A 26,910-nucleotide genomic window follows, 5' to 3' on the forward strand; every position below is an offset into this window, starting at 1 on the left:
CTTTGGTTAGTTTGTTGGTTATTTGAATATAGCAAAGCACACGAGCGCTATCTGCCTAAAGTCACACATGCCTTCAAGAAGGACTTTTCAAGGGAAAAGAGCTTATAAACACGTTACACGTAGGAAAAACCACAAAAATCAAACATGCAAGGCAGCCCATTCACCTAAATTGGAACCAAAGCCGAACTATAACTATCGGCAGCCTTAAGCTCCTTGGGCACCAGTGGGGTCCCTTTCTTTAAGTAGACACTCCTTATGTATTTTGTCATGATTAATAAACACTGGCCACTCCTAAGGCCAGAAGTGGTGAACAGCCCCGTCTTAAAATCTCCGCCTTCGAAGCATCTTAAAATTAGCACTCCGATAATGAGTGAAATATTAAGAACATAACTATCATTAACAATTAAAAATATGCAGCTGGAAAACTCAACGAAAACATTTTTTCTCGAAAATGATTAGGCAAAATATTTAATTTAGCATGGAAGAGAAAATTTTTAGAAAGAAAATGCCTTAAAAAGAAAATGAAATTCGAACGTGGGTTCGGTTCCATGCGAACGGGCTGGCCGCATCGGCGTTTTCGAGGTTTTTCCCATGTACAAGTGGATACAAGCCAGTTTTCCTTAGACAGTCCTCCACGAAGACATACTTCTACTTAGGCACATGACCAAGCAATAGTAAGTAATCATTCTTTTTCTTATGAAGAAAATCTTCGGACTTCTCGAAAGCGGTTACGCTAAAACGTAAATACAAAAAATTAATGAAAGAAAAACTAAATGGATCTCTGTAATAAGACAGTTGAAACTACTTTTTTCATATAATATTTTTATACAGAAAATTGTCTGGCGCGTTATATCCTATAATGAAAAAAAAATCGAAAAATATAAATATGTAAAGAAAATTACTGTAACAGAGTTTGAATGAAGAAGCAATTATAATTATGCCTGACTGCACACTTCTTTATTCTAGACAAAACATTCTTGAATAAAAATTGCACATATCAACTGATGCTAAACGTGTGTTCATTCTTATTTTCCTAATTTTCACATACTAAAAGAAAAACGGCAGACATGATGTTTGTAGCACAAAAGTAAGCATGAGAATTGTGCGCAGATTACGATGAGAACTTCAGAAAAAGAGAAATTTCCAATTATCCTTCAGTTCTGTTGGTTAATTAAGTTTTCGAAATTTAACATTGTTTTTTTATAAAAGACCGTTTGCCGTTATGCAAGTTTGAAACGACGCAGTTCGAGAAGATTTACAGTAAAATCTTTCGTAACCGTCACGTAGTTAAGAGCTAATTTCAAATTAACGGTACTTTTGAAGGTGTAAACTCGATATGTAAGTCCCCCCAAATTGCAATGAGCAAAAATTCTGTAGATTTGAATATGGAAAATATTTGTGTTCTTTCCGCCGCTCAATGTAGCAAGCCCTATCAAACCAACGAACCACAGATTTTTCTAGAATATGAAGAGGAACTAAATTTCAACAGAACCGAGCTATCGATCCATTTTATGCGTCAACGTATGAACTTTAAAAGTTTTTTCAGAAACAGTCTGCAATAAAACGTGCAGTATAACATGCAATAAAAGATTACTTTGTCTGTTGCCTGGAAAGATGAAGAGCATTACGCTGCTTCTATGATAAAAATGGCCTAGGATGATGTTCGAAGACGATGAGTCGAGTGACAGATTCTCTTGATTTTAAAACACGTTCGACGTCCGTGTCCGATACCTTGGATATTCGATTATAGTTATTTAGAGTTAAAGAAGAGAAACTACAAGTTAGGGCGGTTGTAGTCGTTTATGTTCCCGTCACACTCTCACAATATGACATGTGCTGGTAAGTGAGAAGGATGATGATTAGGAGGACACGGAGGATGAAGATGAAAACGACTCGCAGAGCTCTTGCGTGGAAGCAAGCTAACGAAGAATTGCAGTTTTTGCATGCCAATGTTCATCTCTGAGAGCATATGATGTTTTGAAGCTGCAGTGTATACACAGCGAATTTTCAAAACTCTGGCTACAATAAGCAAGCAGATATTCGAAGTTATACATCGTCGTTAAAATTCGTTAAGTTCTAAATTCGCTAAGTTCCATGTGATTTTATATATATATATATAACCTATATAAACTTGTATAAATATATATATATATATATATATAACCTATATAAACTTGTGTAAATATATATATGTATATGTAAGATATAACAAAATATAATAGCTGTTTCAAAATATAAATGATGACCTCAAAATTAACATTCTAAATTTGGTAATCTGCCCCTAAATTCATCTCTTCTCACAGGTTCCAGAGTTTGCTATCTTATGTAACGTTTTAATGCAGATGCCTCTTGTCCAATCAAATTAATTGTAAACCAGAACTGTGAACTGAAACTTTTTCGACTCCCACCCTTCTTCCTCTGAAGTTCTATGATACTCTGTCCTTTTTCCGCATTAGCTCTCTTGCTTAAGACGCTTTTCATCCAAGCTGCTGCCGCTTACTCGCTTAAGATGACGTCGTACTTCAAAATGGGAGTTTTTCTATTCAAATATTATTAAGAAATATCTTGTCTGAAAAAGGATTATTTGATATGCATAGAAAAAATAAAGATTGTAAATTTTTCAAGATATGTTGTGCTAAATTGCGTCATCATGCTTTTCCACTCTGCCACCTTCAAGCTACTACGGTCTTCTCGGTCATCTACGCAGTATCGTAAGTTGTTGGGAGGTCCACTGCTTTCATCTACGCATTTTGTAATCATTACATATATATATATAAAAATTTGAATTTAATAAATATTCTCCATTCGTATAAAGCAATTTAAATTTAATTTAAATTTAAATTTTAAATTATGAAATTTTAATTGCATAGATTAATTATTGCTGCGAAAGATTAATTATTGCTGCGAACTAATTTACAATATCATTTAAATTCTGAGAGCATATGTAAATTAAGTGCAAGTATCTAAAGCCACGAAAAAATATATCATATTACGAAAATTAATCCAAATTTTTTTAAAAATTTTATATATACTTATATAAACTTTTATTTACGTTTGAACAAAATATATGAACATAATTAAGTGAAAATAAATATTAGGTGCAAATGCAGCTTTAATAATTTGTACTTAACTAGAAATAAATGCATAATAAACTTCCTAACACCGTAATATTGTTTTTTTTTTTTTTTTCCCAAAATTTAAGACAAAAAAAAAAAAAAAAAAAAAAAAAAAAAAAAAAAAAAACTCTATATATTTGCACAGAGATTTATTTTCTCCAAACATTCATACAGAAAAAAGGTAGGAAATGTAAATCAATGACTAGATAGTTATTCGATATACCATGGATGTATGAAGTCCAGTTAATGAATACTTACTAAGCAATTATATTGTTACTTTTCGCGATCATCCTTTCTCGTTAGACAGCAGACGTCGCTTAATGCAATCACGGTTAATGTTATCATTCAGTTATTGTTAAGCTATTTTAAATATTGAATAACTTTTATCTGTTTTGAAGACAGTCAGACACAGGTGGTTCTTTTTCAAAAGCAAAACATTTTGGCAGATTTTTATTTTCTGTTTCTCTGAAAACATCTCTTCCATATTTGTTGTTTTTGCCTAACTTAAAACTTCACATTGGAATGTTCTTTTCCAACGAAGGATGGCTCTAAGTAATAAGATTAGGAGTACAAAATCGGTCAAATAATTTCCAGAAACGTTACGAACAGTTCATAAATTAACTTTTGATTTAAAAACACTATGAATAGTTCATAAAAAGCTCTCCAATTTTCCTAATTAAAATGCTGTTGCTAGTACTTATTTATATATTTGTAGCTATATTTATTTTAAATTACTTAAATGTCATCGCTATTGTGAAGGATATTTTTTTTCATCGTTTAATGTTATAAAATAGCCGGGACAAAACTTATCACATTACGGGGCGAATACTATACATCATTTTCGAACAAATGCTGGTTAGTTTCTTGCTTTATATATTGGTTTAAGCTTCTGGAAGTTTAACAAATAAGAAGACATCTGTGAACTCTGTCCGTTCGTCACTTCTATTTTTAATATAACCAACTGTATAACATACACCTGCAAATTTTTCCAGTAACTGAAATGGCGAACGAGCCAATAATATTCATGTGCAGACCCTTTATTTATTGAACCACCCACAACTATTGCAGTAAAGTACTTATGAGCAATAAGTGAAAAATGTGACTATTTAATGAATATTTGTGCAAAACAGTCGAATGGCAAACGTCAAATAACATAAAAATTCCATCTATAGATTGCTTCAATTAATTTTATACTTCCAGTAGAACAGGTGACAGCTTTTTAGAGTCTTAACTTCCAAGTACCCACTAATTAACGTCAATCTATATTTCTCGCAATGTTGTTTCACCTTGACTGCCTAAGCACCGGAGACATGAACACAAACAATGAAAGCACAACTGCAAGACAAAGAGTAAAGATGAATATTTGCTCAGGTTGACTGTTTTCGAAGGTTAAACGGATAAAATTGTATATCATCTTTTCACATTTCTGGACAAGAAAGAGACAAAATGTGACTTCTGTTTTTAACAAAATGTTTGCTTTTCATTGGAGATACATATTCCCAGAAATATCGGGAAATAATTCTTGATGAATGATAACAAAGTATACTGTATACTGGTATATTTATTTCCAAGCCAAGAATTTCTAGCAAGTGTTTTGCTATTGAAGTGCGGGGATCGGCCTATATATGAGTTAAAAATGACTTCTAAATACTTCCGTCACAAAAACAAATAATTAAAATAACTGAAATTAATTGATAAAACCTATAATCTTATTTTGTTTAATCCTCATACACATTAATTAAATTTTTCAATATCAATACCCAATGCAAAGTTTTCTAACAGTTTTTGTAAGTCTCTCTGGCCTATACAGACAAGACTGGATAAATGGCATTGTCCTCCACTTGACCATTCATATCACCTTTATCCACCTTATAGATAATATTATCTTCAGTTTCGTTCACAGTATTGCTCGTGCCTCAGTGTTCCCTTTTTTAGCAATCGGACGAACGTTTCTAGCGTATTTTTCAAATGGATGGGAACTTGGCACGAATCTATTGGATGACTTTAAATTCAGCTTATACACGAATTTTCAATTCTCTCTGAACTTTTCCAGCAAAATCAATCTGATCTCTCTGCTTGTATACGGAACTGCTGGTAATTGATAATGAATGATAATTTTACTTGGATAAAGAATTTTTGTCTCATTTACACTGCAAATTTGTGGCTTCCTTTTTAGTGGCGTAAATACGGGCCTATTTTTCTTTATAAACTTTCCCCTCAGTAAAAGCATCCCTTCTCCTACGAAACGTCCACCAGAGACCAAGCAGAAACCCCAGTAAATTGGTTGATTCAAACCCAGACCAGGTTCAAATCCCGGCAAAAGGGCCAACTGCATGGAAGTTTTCATGTTTCTGAGGGAAACTGAATGATATTCTATAAAATGAAATATGAAAACGAAAAACGAGCTAGTTTTTCTTAAAAAGCTCTTCATAAAGGCATCATTTCTCTAGTAACCTTCGTGTGTTTTGCCTTAATTCAATTAATGAAATAATGAACCGCGGCTTGTCTGGTAAAGTCTCTTGTAACCCATTTGTCAATTCAACATTATAAATGCCAAGCCATTTCCGTTCACTTCAAGCGATACCAAACTTTACAACTTCACATAATTTCGTTTAAAATGTTCTCCCCGAAGGCATTCTTTCCCTTAGGCAGAGGATCTATCAATGTCTGAGCATCAAATTGCTCAACACTGGTTGAATTCGTGGGACTTTGAACAAAGTCCCACGAACTTGCTGGTTGAAGGTGGTTTAATAATGTATTTCGTGTTTTCCCCCATGTGTAAAGTGAATACGTGCCACTTTCTCTAATACAGTTCTCCATGAAAGCGTCCATACCCTGAAGCAGATAGCCCTGGTGTATTCTGTAATAATCTAAATTAATCCTTTAGGCATATAGCCTTGGCGTGCTCTGCCATAACCTAAATAATCCAACCTAAACTAAATCATTTCGGAAAAAGTAAAGTTCTCAAATTATAAGATCTAAGACTAGGAAACCCTAATTAGGTTGAATACAGCATATAGTTCTTTCTCTAATCATAACAGATGACGTTTTGTCATCAAAGAATTATTCGGATTTCACATTAAAAGCGAAGCAAATTTACACATTTAAAAATTACCGTTAAGCCAGTTACATAGCTTTATCAAAAGAACCAAAAGTTCTACGGTCAACTGATCACGGATTAAGAGGTGAGGGCTATCAGCAAAGGAAAGTTTCCTTCGTAAAGACTTTCAAAAGGAAATTTTTTTATATACACATTACGCACAAAGAAAATGAGAAAAATACTCACGCAACCAGGCCTTTTGCCAGGATTCGAACACGTATAAAACTATCAAATAATAAATAAATAGCTGAGGAGAAATTTCGAACGTTGTAAAATGTATGTACTTTCCGCCCAGCTTAAATGCTAACACAGTATTCTTACAAATTATTAATTCTACTAAATACTCATTTCGTTAATCCTGGAAACCAGGCCCATTAAATATAAATCGGTGAAAGTTTAACGGGCTTAGTTATAAAATATTCAGTTTTAAAATACCGATAAACTAAATTATAAAATACTATATTATAAAATACTATATTATAAATACTCATTTATGGAAATCTGATAGTTATCTTGAATATTGATAGATCCGTACCTAGATTGTTTCTTCTTGAATGCTAATAGTCCTGTTCCTAGTTTGAATTTGTTGAACGATGCCACCTATAAAAGGTGTACTTTTGTGTGGACATAATGTAAATACGAACCAATTTCTTTTGCAAAGCATCCAGTATGGTAAATTTCTTAACATAATGGATTTATGTATCTACCTCATATCAGAATTATTAAATTTTAAATGAGGATTAAGTGCATCCTAAAGATATCATTAGTCCCATAAGATGGTCCAAACGCATCTCATTTAAAAAGTATTATTTTAATTACAAGAAAGTAAGCGAGAGTTATCTGTCTAAGGAGAGAGAAACCTTCATGGAAAATGTAAAAAGGAAAACTGGCTCATATCTGCATTACACATGTTTAGAAAACAGTGGCATTTAAAATGAATAATAGTAATACAAAATTTACAAAAATTAACAAAATCTTTCATTCATACATCTTCGTTAAAGTAGCCGATCCATTAGCGGCCGAGTGGTAAAATTGCTGAAAACTGGTAGTTTGTCCTGGATTCGGTGAATGGGCTGGCTGCATGAGCGTTTTCGTGGTTTCTTGAATGCGTAGCGCAGATATGAATCACGTTCCCTTAACTCGCGAGCGAGCGCGCTGGTTCCAATAGACCCGTCCGGTTAAAGAAACGTTTTTAAAAACGTCCCTATTTTTCCCAAGCGGTTGTGGTTCAGCAAAGTCTCTTCCAAGGCCATTGTCTTTATGTTTCCGAAGTTTTTCGCCGGAAATTTGATTTGAAGTTTTATTTTGGTCGGATCGGATCTTTCAGATCCCGTGCGCCTATTTGCATTCTGTAATGTAGTTCATTTGTGGTAGCACAGAAAGCTGCAAGCATGTGGAGTAATTTATCCTATAAGGAAGAAATGTTACGTTTGCAAAAATTATTAGATGTGTGAACTGTTGGAGACTCGATTGAAGAAACTGATAATGAAAGTTATAATGAATTTTTTAGTTCTCGTGATACTGATTCAGAAATCGAGATGCATTCTGAAAACGAAAATGAGAATGATATTTATTGCTTTATTAGAAAAGACAAAAAAAAAAATATATATATATATATATATTCAAAAGAAAAGCCTAAAACTGATGTTAGAACTCCTACTCATATTCCAGGCAATTATTACTAAATTGCCTGGAAACATTGGTAAGGCAAAATATGTGCAGACTCCAAATGAATAGTGGGAACTTTTACTAAGTGAACAAATGTTGCTGAAAGTCGTCAGGCATGCAGATATTTATATTACATCTATTTCTGACAGCTTTCAAAGAGAGAGAGATGCTCATCACACAACTTTAATTGAAATTCACGCTTTTATACGTCTTTTATATTTTTGTGACATAAGTCATCTCATGTAAATGTGAGGGATCTATGGGTAACAGACGGAACCGGCTTGGAAATTTTCTACAAAACTATGTCCTACAAACGTTTTCTTTTTTCTTTTTTCTTTTTTATTTAATTAAGATATTTGTGTTTTGATGACGTAGGAACTCACGTCGTCAAGAAAGAATTAGATAAACTTGCACCTATAAGAGAGTTTTTTGAAGAGATTGTGAATAACTGTCAGAAATGTTACACTGTCGGTGAGCTCATAACAATTGATGAAAAACTTGAAGCTTTCCGAGGAAGATGTTCTTTCAGGCAATATATTCCTAATAAACATGAATAATAATTTCTGAATAATAATATAACGAATTCCTAATAAATTCTTTATTAATATAATACGTTTCCTATTCCTTTAAAAATTTTTATTTCATAAAAAATATTACAGAAATTAAAATTAAAATTTTGATTTTCATAATTTGCATATTTTAAAATTTTTACCATAATATTTTGGTATAAATGTAACACTTTTACCTGAAGAGTAAGAATTTATTCTTCAAAAAACACGAGCCGGGTCTTTTGGACCTAGGTTACGCGTTCTTGTAACTCAAAAGGGTGCGCGCACTCGCGGGTTAAAACGTCCTCCACAAAGAAATCCCTTCCCTTAGGGATCCCTTACTCGAGCGTTTTCTCATAATTAAACAAAGCTAAACCTAAACCAATAGTAGCGACTACATAAGTCTCAGCGACATTTAAATTTTTCCCGTTACAAACTTGGAGACTAAGCTCATCAATTTAGGGGGAAAATTAAGGTTGCCATTTTAATAAGGAAGTACCGTTTTATTTCTTCCTTTGACTTTTCTAACTTACCAAATCCTCTACCCCTGAAAAGTTTGCTAAAACCTTTTAGTATTCCTCCTATTTTTCAATTGCATTCAAAAATAGTTTAGCAATAATACGGTTAAGCACTCGTTTGAGATAAAATTGTGCAAAACTACTTGAACAAGAAATTTCCCGATAGATGGATTTGGGAAAGAACATATTTAATAAATAAAGAAAACTCACAAAACATTAAAAAAAACGCCCCTTTGGGCATAATGTAAAATTTGAAAGCTTTCAGAATTTTTTTCGTTTACGCAATAATATTTTTCAAAGTCTACTCGATTACTTATATTCTATATAAAAAATAGTGATATTTGAAGTTCTTTATATCTTAACCCCTCCCCAAGTGATTGTGCGTAATTGATTTTTACTTTAAGTTTTTCCTAAGCTTCCTTCATCCTAACATTAGTAGTTGGGAGCATTACAATTAGTCATAATGCAGTTTCCAAATTCAGACATCACTAAATAGTTTTCAAAACATCTGATTTTACTTTAGCGACCAAAATTATTCAAATACCGTAGATTTTTTAAACAAGATACTTCTGTGGAATATATAAAGCATTTATATCAAGTGGACATTAAAGTGCTGAGTAAAAGCTCTCCTTAAACTCAATAACATTAATTTTTCTCGCAAACTGAAATCGAAAACTATGTCCTTAACTTTTGATATTTCTCTTTTAGCTACGAGATTAAACTATCTATCATTTCTTTCATTTCTGCAGTGAAAAAATATTTTTCTGGCAAAATTATTTTTTTATCAACTGATTCTTTCCTATCTGATTTATTAGCCTCTATTTTTTCCCTTTCTTTATATTCTTTTGGCCCACCAGCGGCCGAGCGGTAAAGACGCTGAACACTGGTAGTTCGGTCTGAGGTTCGAATCCCGCGAACGGGCTGGCTGCATGGGCGTTTTCGTGGTTTTCCCCATGGGCGTTTTCTGCATGGGCGTTTTCGTGCATACGAGCCAGTTTCCCTTAGAAAGTCCTCCACGAAAGGCATCCCTCCCTTTAGGCAGATAGCCCTCGTGTGCTTTGCCATAATTAAATACACCAACATCAACCTTTATATTCTTTTGATATACGTAATCATCTTTAGCTCAGTTTTGACATTCAGGAAGATTGCGTTCTCTCATTTTCCATGAAGAAAAGATATTTCTTCTGTTATATTTGTTTAATTTAATATGCAAAGCATGCATGAGCTTTTTGTCTGAAATGATGAATATTTTCGTGGAGGACATTCTACGGTAAACCGGCATGTATTTACGTCACACAAGAGGAAAACAGTGAAAACATCCATACAGCCAATCCATTCTCCGGAATTCGATATTCCATTATTCCCTGTGTTGTGTTAAATTTTCTGTCTTTAGAATTTTTGATTATAAGGTTTCATTTAACCTTCCCATTTTCTCGCGGTATTGTTGTTGTGATTAATCTCACTCGTTTGACCTAACCAGAACAAGCGCACAAATTTTATAGTGGCAAAGAGCGCAAGATTACGTCTATCGCTGGCAAGAACTTTGGGCACCATATAGGTGACAGTGCGATTTTGCCGATTTTTACCACAATTTTGAGGGAAAGGACTCTGAGGGCCTCCCACCTTTCTCAACCACCAAAACATATGAGAGGATTTTCAGCTCGCCGTACATTTAAAGTGTTCCTATGCCGAAAAGACACTCTACATTTATAACATTCATGCCTTATCCGGAACTCGATCCCGGGCCCTTCGGTACCGTAGTCAGAGTCATGATATACTCTGCCGTTGGGAAGCTCTTGCGGTATTAATTTCCATGAGAACAAATGTAAAATTTTAAATTGATTTATTTAAAGAGGTTATTAGTTTCAATCCATTACAATAACTTACCTTTGATATTTCGTATAAATTTGAATTTTGTATTAAGTAGTAATGACAAGCTGAAAATTATGTAAAATACATGATCTGTCCCACTTTAAATATTTAATAGCTAACTGTTAATAATTTTTTTCACTATGCTTGCTTAATTAATTAAGAAATGCGCACGAATGCACAGGGATATATCGCCCTTTTTATTGCTTTAAAATGCGTTCTTTAAATAATGTTTCTCGATATGTTTCAAAATTAAAATTTAACAATCATAATTTATTTTTTAATGTATTTCAAAAATTTGGCAGCTAAACTTGGCGCCCCTCTTAGACCAACTAATCAGACGCTTCTCCTTCAGAATAGAAACAAGGGTGAGGCAAGTGACTGTCCCTGTTCTGCCTCCATATCTCTAAACCTAACTCCACCTTTCCTGTGGGCGTTTATTAAAAATTCTCTGTACGTTACGCGAGATGTATGTTATACTGATTCTTAATTTGGAATATGCACGCGCCAGAATCTGTGCTGCAATCAACAACATGACGCAAAAGTGTTTTCCATTCCGTATGGGCAATTTCCCCCCCTCGATCTAGTGATCTTACATTGAAGAGCATCAGACACATAAAAGAACCTTCCGAATTTTCGGCATTTTGGAAGAATACATGTGGGTAGCAAATTCCCGTATATGCAAAATATATAATTTTATTCATCTAAGAACGGATATAAGTTTTAATCATCGTAAAATAATCAAGTTAACTTTAACATCAAAGCTGTACAGAAACATGGACAGTGTGTGCCTATGAATTTCCTATACCCCTATCATGAAGTCTTACGTTAACACACAAGTAATTTAATTTTGTTTCGTTATTTCTAATCGCAAAAAGTCGTCCAGACAGTTTAGTGGTTATTGACGCTGATGCACTACCGAAGAGCCTTGCCTCGAATGCCAGGAGAGGCAGGCACTGATGCTTGTAAATGTATAGTGTCTGTGTGGTATGGAAATACTAAAGACACACGGCCAGCCGAAAGTCTTCTCGAGTGGCTTGGTGGTACGGGGAGAGAGCTGGGAACCTTCAGGTCTTCCATCCCCCGTGTTTTGGAAGACCCTCCTTCAAACATGTGGTAGAACTTGACAAAGGCGTATTTTCACCGATGTGGTGTTCAGCAGTATTTATGCCAACAACAGACGCAATTTTGTACTCTTCGCCACGATAAAATTCGTATGCTTGTTTTCATTAGGACTGGTGAGATTAGCAACGCCACCAAATTTTAAAAAGAATTTTGGGCAAAGCATCCCTCCTTTGACAGATAGTCCTTGAGCGCTATGCAATAATTAAATCAATCAAGCTTAGCTAAACCTTACTTTTCAAAACCATAACGAAAAAAAAAAAAAAAAAAAAAAAAAAAAATACAGGGGTTTAGAAACTTTGTAGACGTCATGTACAAATCTTCGCTTAGGAATTTTCATAATTTCTGTAGTTTAGGTTTTTTTTTTTTTTTTTTTTTTTTTTTTTACGGGCTGAATGCACGTTTTGGAACACCAACTTCAAATTATCCAATCAATTATCTGCCTTTCTGGAAAATACAGATAATTGACTGATTGACTGAATAGTTTGAAGTTGGTTCCAAAATGTTTCAAATAAACATGCAATAAATGGATATAGAATCTAACCACTGAGTTAAACCATTACATTATAAAGCGGTTTCGCTCAGAAAATCGAAATATCTCTGCGCTCAAAAAAAGAAGAAAGATATGGTTGGCAGAGAGCTTATGCAGATAGGTTTAAAAAATTATTTCTTCAATACTGGTAAACTGATTACCTTTTTACTTGCACAATACAAAGAAATATCGCTTCATTATTCATTTAAGAGGTAGTTTAATTTTGCTGAGTATCAGATGTTTCTGGATTTAATCGGGAACGAGGACGACACTGCTCAAGGTCACTAAGCCCTTCCCATTCTTAGAATACTGCCAGCTTCTTAAAAGCATCGGAAATTACGCAGCATATATTTAGAGATAGCGTAATAAATATTATTTTAATTGATATGTTCATTTTATAAAATATATAATGGAAACTTCTTAATTGTTTTTATGCTTCATTGTTATATATGTCACACTATGCAAGATATAAGTAAGAGTATTATTTACTTTTTTATTTCTAAACTTTAATTTTATTTATTTCATCATTTGCAAGACTTTTTATTATTTTTCACTGACTGAGTTCTATAAATTGAAAGGTAGAATTAATGTAGAAATGCATTCTATCTAAAATAATAAGATTTTAATCCGATTTTTTGTATTCATCAAATAGCATTTATATAAATACAAAAAAAAAATTGCAAAGCTATTGTATTTATATAAATTTAAATCCGAATATATTTTTAAAATGTTAAAAATTTTTAGTTCTAGTGAAACAAAGCTGCATTGAATATGTCAGCTTATTAAATCACAGTGTCCAAACGTACAAGTTTTGTGCACCATTGTTAAAATGTTTTTTACACTGCCATTACTTATTGGAATTTAATGAAATTTTCTATGATGATATTTATATTTTGCACCGAATTTAATTATATGTAACACACGCATTTCACAACTACTTTATTTTTTTCTTTTTCATAATAAATAACTGCTAACCCTTAAATCAGTGACCTCAAACTTTAGTTGCATATGGGCTGAATGCACAATCTGAAAACAGCTGAACTGCTAGATATTTTTTTCTTTTTAACAAAATGAAAAACTAACTGAACTAAATTCTAAATGTGGCTTACTAAATATTCATAAAAACGCGCATAAACAACAACAATAATAATGTAAATGAAAAATTCATATTTATTTTCTATCTGAAATCTAAAGTTTAGTAGGTGCAAGACAATTTTGTTGCTTACGGTTTTATAACTGAAACATATTGAAAGCTAAGTATTAATATTTCGTATTGACTATTATAAATAATTCTAATATGTTAATTTAAACTAAAAGTAAATAAATTATGAAAACTTTCCATGTTTTTAAAGGAAATTTCCATATGGGGTAAAATTACAGAATAAATAATGACAATTCAGTCTCTTTCTCTTATTTATCAAATTTTTCTTCGACACATAAATTAAATTGCATATTTTTTCCCTGTGAGAGTTTTCGTGGTTTTTCTCATGTGTGAAGTGTATACGAGCCAGTTTCGCTTAGAAAGTCCTCCACGAAGGCATCCATCCCCTTAGGCAGATAGCCTTAGTGTGCTTTGTCATAATTAAATACACACACACATATTTTTTTCTGTAAATAATTATAAACTTCTTCATTTCTTACTACAGCTTGACGCATGATAACTTTTCGATTCTTTTAAAGTTTAAAACACGGAGAGAAATTATTAGAGGGTGCCTTCATCACGGCATGTAGATGTTCATTGTATAGTCGATTTCTTATTAATTTTCAACCGTTAGAAAAAGCTACTCAAATAGAAATGTATTCCAAAACAAATCGAATATTGAGTGCAAAAATTCGTAACAGAGCGTATTTATATTTTTTTGATATAGACGAATAAATATTTAAAAAATCTGAATCTTCAAATCTTTGAATAAGAATTATATCACTTTGTAAACTAGATCGATTTATAGATATTTTGATGCGTTATTCACATCCGTTTTTAATAGTAAAATGATAGTAATGCAATCTCAGACTTTACGAAATTAAAATAATGAAATCTGAAATACCGCATCTGCAACAAATACATAACTGAAATGTATTTTGGGGCCATATAAAACGGCTTCGTGCGGCCCGCAGACGGCCAGTATGACACCACTGCCTTATTATAAGTAGAGGTACGACAAACTACATTTAAAAGCAAATGCAATGAAATCCTTTTTTACCAAGATAATATAGATAGTTATTGTGTCGTATAATCGTATACTTGAGTAAATATGAGGGACTGATGAAGACTAACTCGGGCCGTAAGTACAAAAATCTTCCAGAAGCCTCACCCGCCATATGTTCAATTTCCTTGTTTCGGCAGAGGAAAATAAGGGTTATGGTTAATCCTGATTTGGACGCGCCATAAAATCTGATGTTATAGACCCTTGCCCTTGAAAGCTTAGGCAGTATTCTGGCCTTCTTGAATGTTTTAATAAAATGGAAAGCCGCGACCATTTTAAGTTCAGAATTACAAGTATAAAACACACTACTTTCCAGCGCAGTAACATTTTGAGGAAATTTTTTACCCACTAATGCTCGTCATGTTGCACTGTTTTTTCACAAAAGTGGCTTTATTTCCTCAAGTCTCTTGTGGTTGCGAAAATAATAGTCGTGTAAAAACTTTTATGGGCGTGGAATATCTAGGAACTCACAGAGAGAGAAAGAGGGGGGGAATTAATTATTTTTATGTCTTCATATATTCACCTATACACAATATCCAAAATAAATTCTGTAGCAGCACTTATTTGATTTCGAAATGAACAATAACAGATTGTAAACGGAAGGTCTGTCTCTTATAAAGTGGACACGCGTAATCAAACGAAAAGAAAAGAAATATAATGGTCCACACTAAAAATTGCGGAAGTTATCATATTTAGCTCTGCAAGGAGGTGAGAGAGGAGAAAATGGCCAGTTACGAAGTTATACAGAATGACCTAATAAGTATGAATTAACTCTCAAAACACATTAAGGTGCAATAATTACCGGTTATATGTCATCGAATATAACTTGATTATAGGCAGCATTACTTTGATTAGAGCATGATTATAGACGAATTTCTATTTTACTTGCTGATATTACCTGTCATATATACTGAAAAACATGCTTTTTCAAAAAGACGCCTCGAGAAGTTAATCCATGCACCTCGCTAATCGCCTTTAAATAAACAAGAACGATTTCAGACGTGAAAACTTAATGTAAACAACTGGAGTTGTTACAAGTCACGTAAGATTCTTTATTTAGTTCTTCGTACTCTTCTCATTTGTTTAAAATTTTCTTTTATTTTTTTAATTTCCTACGTTTACATTTAACATTCTCCAGCTGCAAAAAGATCTAAGATTTTGATCATTGAATTTAAATTATTTAATTTTAAATAATCAATCACATGGCATACAGGCCCACCAGCGGCCGAGCGGTAAAGTCGCTGAACACTGGTAGTTCGGTCCGAGGTTCGAATCCCGCGAACGGGCTGGCTGCATGGGTGTTTTCGTGGTTTTCCCCATGTGTAACGTGTATACGAGCCCGTTTCCCTTAGAAAATCCTCCACGAAAGGCATCCCTCCCCTTAGGCTAGATAGCCCTAGTGTGCTTTGCCGTAAATATACCACACCCACACCCACATGTCATACAATCGTAAATTACAATCAACAAAATTTAATATACGTAAACAGACACAAGAAAAGACAAATCAGGAGTAACATTCGTATTGAAAATAAAATTTAAAAGACTTTTATGGATTTCAAACCCCTAGAACAACAGTTCTTAAAAGTTAGCGGTATCATTTTTAATTTTAGTGGTTAAAACTACCATACCGGTTAGATTATAATACAATGTGTTCTCCCTTAGAATGGCATTTTAAATACAGTACCCATCAATGTGAAGACACCGTATCGTTAAAAAAAAGTATTAAGAAAATTCGTAAATTATTGGTTGAACGTTAGGTTAAAAAAAATATATGTACTTTTATTTCCCTTTAAAAAGGAAAAATAAGAAAAAAGAGTAAAGACTACTTTCCATACATCAAGTTTATTATATTAGGCTGTGTTATATGTAAGGCCTTTTGTTTCTCGTAATAATTATGAATCTAAATTCCACGAAATTTCCCTCGAATGGAAAATCGGATTATGAACGTAAATTATAGGAAACGTCTTTTTAATAGGAACATTTAAACTCTCATGAGAATTTTTTTAAATTTCTTTTTCAATTGTGTTAGATCAAAACTGAACGTTTAAAAAGAGTATTGGTTATTTTTTCTTAAATGCTGTTAATCACAATCTAGTGAATTAAAATTGAAGTGAGACATTAATCTCTGCTTTTTCAGTTGAGAATTGAGTATATATATATATTTAAATTCGTTTTGGGATTATTTGAATACTTAGAAAAAATAAAATTTTCAGTGCGAAATCGATTTTATAGAAGTGTACACCCACTTTAATCTTTATAATTGAGCTGTATAAACTTTATACCAAACAATAAGTACAATTTTGTTGTTAGAATTACACAGAAATATTTTTGTTAGTTAAAACCGAATGCAGATTAATAAAAGTACGTATAGAAAACGCAGTGATCTGTGATTTTATCTCAATTTAATTATATTTGTAGGTTTAAAAACATTATAATATTATTTTCAAAAAAATTAACTAAAAACTGTTAATTGTAAAACAAAATAACTAATAAATTATAAGCGAAGTAAAGTAAATGTTTTTTTAGAGTTACAGATATCAAACCTTTTTTAGTTTTTACTTTTCTAAATAATGTTAGAACTATATAATAAATATGACGTTTTAAAGCCTCAGGTTTTTCCGGAAAACATTGTCTTAGGTACGAAAGTAAATACTCATAACATGAAAATTGTAATTTTAATTTTGAATAGGTAATTATTGTTAAAGATACGATTATTATTTAAAAAATGCAAATAACGATGTATTACAGAAAATATAGCTGTTAAGAAAATATTTTTTAAAAAAATTAGGCACAAAGAAAAGATAAAATTTCAGACTTTAACTTAGAACCTAAAGGGTATTTAATACTTAAAATGTTTTTTTTTTTTTTAAATGTTTAAATGTCTGTCCTCTTCCAACAAATAAAAAAGGAATTTCTGGAAATTTAACAATAAACAGATTTTATTTTTGACCTTTTTTTTTTACTTCCATCTACATATGAAATTATTTTATTTGTAAAATTTGAATTATGTTCGGCTTATTTAATTTTTCGGCATACATTTGTAAGGTACTAATACATTTATTTATTAATCGTTTCCTCTCTGACTTCCGTAACTCTTAGAATTTTGTTGTTCGTTTTTATTTTCCCTAAGATTCAATTAAAACGAAAAAAAATATATTAGGAGATTAACACTTGGATTCAAACACATGCGGTTCATTCATACTCTTTCAATAGTCAATTCATTTGTGCATTCATTAATCCAATACTTTTCTTGCAGCAACCCTTATAAAAGAATAGTTTCCTTCATAAAGCTCGTTTACACTTTCTCTATAATGTATACATGCACACGTAAATAATTTCCTTCATAGACCTCCTTTACACTTTCTCTATAATGTATACATGCACACGTAAATAACTTAAGATAATTGAATGTAATTTTTCATAAGAACTTAAAGATACATAATTGTATATAAATAACGTATAGTATAAGTAACTTATAACTGTACATGAATAACTTAAAAGATAACAATCTGAACAAAAATATAGACAAAAGGTTTGAAAACTGGCTTATTAGATTTAAGTTTCATCACCTTTTGAATAATTATTTTGTTTTACAGTTAACAGTTTTCAAAAACAAAATCACATATACTAATTGGAGAAAAGTTCGCTTTTAATGAATGTGATGGCTGAACTTGATGTATTGGTGCAATTTTATTTTAATAGTTGGCATAAAATTGCTTAACTTTTAAATCTTAGATCACCTTCTTTAAAACTATTCAGACCGTTTCTTGTTTTCTATAGTAAATTATTGGCTTGACTAAAACCTGTTTCCATTAGGTAAGAAGTGTATGGAGTATTTTATTATGGCAAAGCACACTAGGGCTATCTGCCTGAGGATAGCCCTGATGCCTTCGTGGAAATCTGATGCCTTCGTGGAGGACTTTCTAAGGGAAACTGGCTCGTATACACGTTACACATGGGGAAAACCACGAAAACCCCCATGCAGCCAGCCCGTTCGCGGGATTCGAACGTCGAACGGAACTACCAGTGTTTAGCGACTTTACCGCTCGGCCGCTGATGGGCCGGTGAGAAGAGGGAAAAGTCGAGAATATTGGTTCGGCGGCAACTTTCATTTTGAGATATTTCTCTCGGTTTACTTTGATTTTGAAAATATTTTAATAATGTTAGTATATTCTTCCCTTATATTTATTTTACAGGATTTCTTTCTTACTACGTGATATAGCTTCATATGAATAAACAACTAATTACCAATTTTAATAATATATTTATATAATTAATAATAAGAGCTTCATTATATCAATCTATTGCCAGTGCATGTTCGACTATAGAGCCTTTGATCACCACTGATCCCCTTTAAAATTTCATCAACCCCAATTACCGACCCATTGCTAATCCTTGCTCTAGAATACAAATAAGCAGTTACTCTGAAGTTTTAAATTAATTATTTTCAAATTTTGTCGTTTCTAGATACAGAAATCTGAAAGAAATAGCGAGAACATGAAAACAAATATAATAAGCAATATTCGTCCTTTTTTATTTTTACACACAGAAGCTAAACTCTCAGAAGAAAACCATGCTAAGGAAAACCATGTAAAAAGTACAGTGCATAAGCGAAACATAGAAGATTGGTTTCAAATGTGATTAATATGTATGTCAATCGACTTAAATAGTAATTGCGTTCCAAACAAATCAGATCAAAATTTATAATTAAATGTTCATAAAATTTTCATATATTTAAAAGTACTTTATAGTTTATAAATTTTTAAAATATATAATATTTATAAAATTAATAAAAAAGAAACATAACAATTTATAAAATTAATAAAATTAAAATAATTTATAAAACTACAAAATTTTTAATTAACAAAACATATAAAAATACTTTTACAGTATATGTATAAAAGTAAGAAAAATATTATACATTTTTTAATTAATTAAAAATAAGATAGATTTTTATAAAATTACTAATAATCTCTAAAATTATTTTTTAAATATTAGTACAAGTTGCCTTTCATAAAAAATTATAAGTGCCTATACCAAGAATATAAAAGTGCAAACAAAATAACGTATGGCTTAGATGTTCTCTCTCGTATAGTAGATTTTAGTCTCTGCCACTTTCTGATATTAGCTTTTTGCGTTAAAAATATTGAAATAAATCGAAAGTTTTGAATGGTGCGTGTTGATACTCCGATTATGAGATGATTTCTATGTCAGAATGTACAGTTAATAATACATAAAAAGCGTATATAAGGGTAGAGCACATATTCAAATTTAAAATTAAATTAAAAAGATAAGACCATAAACTTTGCATCTATGCTATAGATATAAATTCTAGGAAATTTCTCTTGAATTAAAGCATTTATTGAAGACGAAATTCAAATGAAGAGGTTCAAAATAGTATTTTACAAACTGTATTAGATCAAAATAAATCGTATATATTGAGAATTGTATTTTTTTCCTTTTAAGCCCCGCTTAAGTTTATATCGAATGGAAATAAAAACGGTTCTCAACTTTTCTCTGAAGTTGTTAAAAAATTACTTCCCTTCATGCAGTAATTGAAATAAATGATGTATTTAAATAATTTTTATAAATATTCCGGGTGGGATTTTTGACCAAGCACACAGTTAAAAACAACACTGCCCATAATATTATTGCGGAAAAAAAAAAAAAAAAAAAAAGTTTAACATAAATTCATTAAGTTTTACAATTTAAGCAAAATGCTTCTAATAAATTATCAGAATTTAAAAATTTAACTTTTTTTAGGAAGCCAGGAATTTTAGTGCTATATTCAAAATATTAAAATCTGTTTCTGAGAATTGCATAAACGCACATGCGCTGAAACTGAAAACATTCTGCTTACTTACCTTTTGATGGTCAGGTGGTTGTTTTATAATCCTTTACACGACAGACAGTTAACACTTCAATCGAGACACACTTATAGGATATTATAAATAGGTTAGTAAAGCACCCATACAATACCTTCAGATTATATATATTTATATATTTCACACAAAACTAGTTACTATGAGTACTTCCTCAACTCTTCACGCTTCGCAACCAACCCAGTTGCTCCGATGTTGAGGGGTTACCAGAAATTTGATCACGTCGCCAAGAAAAGCCAACAAATACATTCGGTTTCAGTGTTAGTTTGTGGTTTTCTGTTACACAAATTGTGCGTTGCGAAATTTATCTCAAGATTCCTATATAACTGTATGAAAAGTTTTATTTAGGAATTTCAACGGCTTAGTAACTACTTGTTTCATATTTAGAAATCAAGGAAGGAAGCAATGTGATTATTGAATATGTGAAATCATAGCCTGCTTATTCTCCAACTTAAATTCATGGACACCTTGAATTTAGTATTATTATTACCTTTACCTGTTATGTTTTCATAAACAGCAACTTATGACTCATAATTCATAAATGTAATTCGGTACTTTTAGATTCATAAACCATTGTTAAAAACTTTAAGCGCAAAAGAAAGTAATAAAAAGTGAACTAAAAAACTGAAATGTAAAGTGAAATTTAAACTATAGAAGTAATTTGCAGTTTTATGCCTGTACATAATCGTCTGTTTTCACTAATTATCCGTTCCAAAAATAAAGTAGAGTCTTAATGTCTTTTTTCGTCTTTTGAAAGAGAAAACTATTCTATAAAAGATTTTAAACAAAATCATTTGCAATGGCTAAAACCCGTAAAATAGTAAATTTATATAACTATCTAAATAACTATCTAATGACATTTGTTTAACATTCATACTTAGAAAAATTCTCATTTTCACACTTACTGGAAATCTAAGTTCAAAGAATGCGGATAAAATGAAGAGGTAAAATTTAACTAAAAGGTTTAATAAAAGATGTCGTCTCGTAACATAACTAAAATGTCTGATGGAGACATCACATGACTTCTTTGTATGACCAATTAAATTATACACATATTTTGCTGCATTGCATTTAAATTTAATCCGTCGAATTTAATTGGAGATATCTTTCTCATTCAATTAATTCAGTTCTCACTTCGCCGCAAGGCAAAAATACATAAAATTTCAAAATATCTTCATTAAAAATTGAAAAATATGGAAAAACATAAAACACCAAATACAGTTAAAACACTTTAAAAAACTATTTTTACAATTAAAATTAGAGTTTCTACACAAAAACAAACAACTTGGACAGCGGGCAAGAAGGCAGATTTTTCAGTGCTCAAAACTGAAAGTTTACTTTTGGTCCCTTTTGGCAAAAAGACACTGAAGGTGCAGAACTTGACTTAATTCACTATTCTGCTAAGTTTCAAATGTAAACAAATATGGCTGCTTCATTAGGCTTAATCACACTTAAACAACTTGTAAATTGTTAATAATTATACACCTATTGCACGTAGATTAACTAAAGGCATAAAAACCTTAACCGTAACTAATTCAATCATTTATAAAGCAAAAATTGCACAATTTACCAACATATCAGAATTAAAAGACCAAGTTCACTGAGCCGAGTAACAGAGCAGGTACATATAATATATGTAGTATTTTACACTCATGTCCATAAATTAAGGATAATTCGGAGTCACGCGGAAATCGAACTCTAAAATAAATATATCACCTTTAAAATTACTACACACATCTTCAAGAATCATATGCAAATTTCAGGAAGTAACCAGATGACACCGATGGTACGTCACAATGACGAGAGTGTAAGAGAGTGATATATAAAGAATATAGGCAAAGAAGTAAAATTGTTCGCAGGCGCTTTATAAGCATTTCAGTGCAATAATCGAATAATTATGACACAAAGGACGCATTTGGATGATTTTTTACGTGGTAGAATTATCGGCCGTCTGGAATGTGGGCGTACCCAACTGAAGTATCAGACGAATTTGGAATTGCCCAGAGTGTCATCTCCAGGCTTTGGCAACGATTCCAAGATGATGGTAATGTGAGTAGACGTTACAGCACAGGTCGCCCCAGAGTTATAACGCCGAATGAGGACCGGTATTTGGTAGTTACTGCCAAAAGAAACAGACGGAGCACAGACTCTGATCTGTCACGTCAGCTCTCTTCAGCCAGTGGTACGAAAATTTCAAGGCAGACCGTGTACAGACGCTTAGGGCAGATTGGTCTATATGCTCGTAGACCTGGCAGATGCGTTCCACTTACTGCAACTCACTATCGCCTGCGGTTAGCCTCGAGTAGAGAGCATGTATTGTGGACACCGCAACAGTGGGCTTGTGTGATGTTTTCCAACAAGTCCAGGTTTAGCTTGCAGTTTGATTCCCGCCGGACTTTCATATGGAGAGCTCCAGGTACCCGTTACCACCAAGAAAACATCATTGAACGACACCGTTACGGTGGTGCAGGAGTGCTCGTTTGGGTTGTAATTATTCTGGATTCCAGAATTGACCTGCATGTTCAAATTGGAACCATGAAAAGCCAAATCTGTCGGGATGTCATTCTGGAACAACATGTACGTTTGTTTTGGGGCGCCATGGGCGCATAATTTTTGTTTATGAATGACAACGCCCTCCTCACCGTGCAAACATCGTAAGCGAATGCCTTCAATCAGAGGATATCACCCGTATGGATTGGCCAGCATCCTCACCGGACTTCAATCCAGTAGAGCACGTGTGGGACATGCTTGGCCGACGAGTTGCAGCCCGTCAGCCTCCTCCTACATGTCTATCGGAACTTCGGAGAGCATTGCTTTTTGAGTGGTGTAATATCCCCCAAGATCAGATCGATAATTTGATACTCAGCATGCCTAGGCGTTGTACGGACTGTATTGCATCGTCTGGGAGACATACAATGTATTAACAATCATACCAACCATGTAATATTGGTTTTTGGTAAATAGGTTTTTTTTTTTTTTTTTTTTTTTTTAATTTGCTCTAGGAAGAAAAAATCGCTAATTTTTTTAATAATATCAATCATATTGCATCTTTTTTTTTTGCTCTTTACCTTTTGTTTAATAAATAAGCTTTACAAATAAGTCAAATTTGTTTTGCTTCTAGCTCCTCCTTTGCCTGATTTTGCATTATCCTTAATTTATGGATATGAGTGTAGTTGCGTAGTTAGAGAAATAGATGCAAAAACCAATAACTTCCAAATGTGGCCATTTCTAAACATAACTTTATTCTATGATAATGCGCATCAAATACACTTTTTGGCAGACAAGGCATTTATCCAATCATAGCTAAATACAATAATTTTTATATACACTGGTTTTTAAAGGTATGACATAGGCATCTTAGACAGAAAAGAATAGCAGCGCTGAATTGTTTGCAGGGTAGAAGCTAGGAAAAGGAATGACGTATATATATAAATATAGTGCATCAAAAGTGTGTATATATATATATATATATGAGTATAATTCGGCTAGAGATGGGTTATTCGTATCTTTGTTAACAACGTGCAGCCATAGCTCTTTCTCTCTAAACTAGAAATTAGCTTGCTATTTAGACTTAACGTAATTTGCATTCTGGTGACTGCTAGCAGAAAACACAGAAAAGATTTCACATAAGAATAGAGTTAAAAAAACTTACAAGTGTGTTTATGACATTATTTTGCCTTGAGGCAAAAGGCAACGATTAAAAATCATCTCAATAATTCCTTCAAGAAGGTTTTCTTAATTTGTGTTTTTCTATCATGAATTCTTGAAGAATGAATAATCTATGAGAAATCTGCAATTTAATCCCTACTTTGGGATTAGAAAAGGAGAACTCTAATAGAAAATTTACTGAAATGGTTATTTTTAAGATTTTAACAAGTTTGATTGCGTTAAACATTATTCAAAACGTCAAAGAATTCGAACGAAAGTAGATTTGGGAATTCATCAAAGCTGTGTTATGAAATACACGGTAATATTCCATAAAAAATGAAGTAATCGGCCGCTAAAAGCTCCTAAATTTGAAACAGATTATTAACTATCCTACAAAGTTTTTATTAATCCAAAGATTGTTATATTAATAACCTTATTTTGCTGGATATAATGGTCAAATATCAATAAATGTTTCTATGCAAATGACAGACTAGAGAACTTTAGCTTTCCTTCTCTAAAAATCTATGAAAAAGAAGAATTCTGAATACTTAAAAAAGATAATATTTGTTACAAAAAAACCTAATTTAGCATCTTTGGTGAAAATGAGAAATACAGAGAATGAATGTATTCAGAGAAAATCCAAATAACTACCAGGAAGGGAAATTAATATTAAGAATATGAAGGAGTTAAGATGTTAAGTGCAAGAAGGGTGCAAAAGAAGGGTGCAAGAGTTAAGAAGGGTGCAAGACGTCTATTAAAACCATAACCTTAAATCATTGAAATCTTTAAATTTACTGTATATATAGTGAATCGATGCAATTATTCTGATGTTTTGAAATGAATTTAGAAGTCATCAACACAAAACTTAAATTGTAAATTAATTTCAAATTCTTCCATGATAATAACTAAAAATACTGCTGGGAATGTGCAGATATGGTTGCTATTTAATTACTCTAAAATGTTTCAAATATCAACTAAGCATCCAGTTTAAATTCGGCATACAAAATAAAATGGCATACAAAATTTAAAGATAAATCATGTCTTTAAAACGAACAGTCAAAATTAGTAATCTGAGAAAGACCTAGAGTAAAATCATGCCCAAAATGTTCTAATGGAAATCAACGCATGTTAAATATATTAAACTATGTTTTAAAAGATAATACTAATCCAAAAGCATTACAAAAGTCGTTAAAATACGCTTTGGGATTTTTATTTGATGGTGTAATAAGCATCTGATTACTTTTGAGCATCATTTTGCGTTCTAATTTGCATTATATTCAATATGTAAATCTTTTATTTTGAAATTCATTAAATTTTTAAATCCTCCAAAAGTTACAGTTCAAAAGATTACATTTTTGTTAACTGTAATCAATTAGTTTGGCAATTTTTAGGAAAGGTATCTGTTAAATGCTTTTGTATGAGACTGTTTGCGCTATAATTATTAATTCATATTACGTTATTTCAGTTTCCGATATTTGATATATATTTAGTCAAGAATTTTAAACAGATGTATTACTAGTTGTAAATTACATGTGTTATTGTTATTTTTAACTTATTCTTTCTTAAGTAGAAATGTAATTTCTAAAACTAATGTTGATTGTTTTTATAAAACTCGTTTATTTATTTCGTCTGATTTGTCCTTTTGTTTTTTTTTTCAGTCAGACTGTCAAAATTTTACTGTAAGATTATTTTGCTCTAAAAATAAAATTTTCCGAACAAAAAAAAAGAAGCACGTTTGATCTTAAATTATTGTTCATAATTAACTTCTTTTATTTTTCATCAAATATTCAAATGTACACGTTGGTGACTTGTTGAATTAGCATAACTGATGTATGGTTAAAGAAATAAATACTATCAAAATCCAAATAGTATGAAATAAAAAAAAAAAAAAAAAAATTTAAAACACGAAAATAAACTATAAAATTATAAGAAAAGGTAATAACTATAATAAGCGTTATCAGACAGGCGGTAGAAGGTTCATTTCTTTTAATCTAGAGGTACTGACACTTCACTTATTTTTATGTTTTACAAAAAGTGAAAACATTTCTTAGACTTGTAAGGATCTTAAGTTTTACTAACGTTTATTTTATTTTAAATCTTTACTATCACTTCTTATTTTCTACTTCCGGCCAGAATTAAAAGCGTTAACTTATTTATGCAAAATTTGTCTGGCGAACGCCAAGTACTTAAGTTGTGGCTTTTTGCCAAGCGAGAGAGAGGAAGGAGTTAGTCGAAGCACGCCGCTTGCCTTAGAAGTTTTACTCAGTTGCTGTTTGCCTTCCAGGCCAGAGGTTTAATCCTCGTGATAATTTTAAACGTATTGTAGTGTTAACAGTTCTCTGTACTACATACGGCTTCCTGTTAATATACGGCCAATCTTCCACGTTTATTATTCCAAATTTAAGTTAGGATTTTAGTTATATTTTTATATTCTTACGTTCAGACCACAAGTAGTTGGTCTCTGTATTCCGAAGTACGGAAATTATTGTAAAGAGTGAAAAATAAAGGGTTTTGTATACCCTTCTTGTGTATCCTGTCTACTTCCCACAGTTATTGAACATAGCTTTAGTAAGCTCCCTGTTCCGAGTCAGGTCCTTGCATGTTCCCAAAGAAAGTAAGACGGAACATTGAACCTGATAGTGGCGCCCAAAGAAGAAGAATAACCATGGCCGAGTTTCAAGAAGAACCTGTGCTGCCTGCAGA

General features: G+C 32.1%; 1 protein-coding gene across 2 annotated transcripts in view; it reads right to left on the reverse strand.

Moving 5' to 3' along the window:
* The window catches only part of LOC118182129 (uncharacterized), a 388,309-nt gene extending 367,573 nt beyond the window's left edge, over positions 1-20,736 (reverse strand). For both annotated transcript variants that reach the window (XM_085820779.1, XM_085820778.1), the window contains exon 1: positions 20,542-20,736. The gene's annotated coding sequence lies outside the window, so the exon portion shown is untranslated. The remainder of the gene's footprint in view (positions 1-20,541) is intronic.
* Positions 20,737-26,910: the final 6,174 nt, after the last annotated feature.

The sequence above is a fragment of the Stegodyphus dumicola genome, chromosome 7, assembly GCF_044657685.1.
Source record: "Stegodyphus dumicola isolate Sdum_Otavi_A_Nest chromosome 7, ASM4465768v1".
NCBI lineage: Eukaryota > Metazoa > Arthropoda > Arachnida > Araneae > Eresidae > Stegodyphus > Stegodyphus dumicola.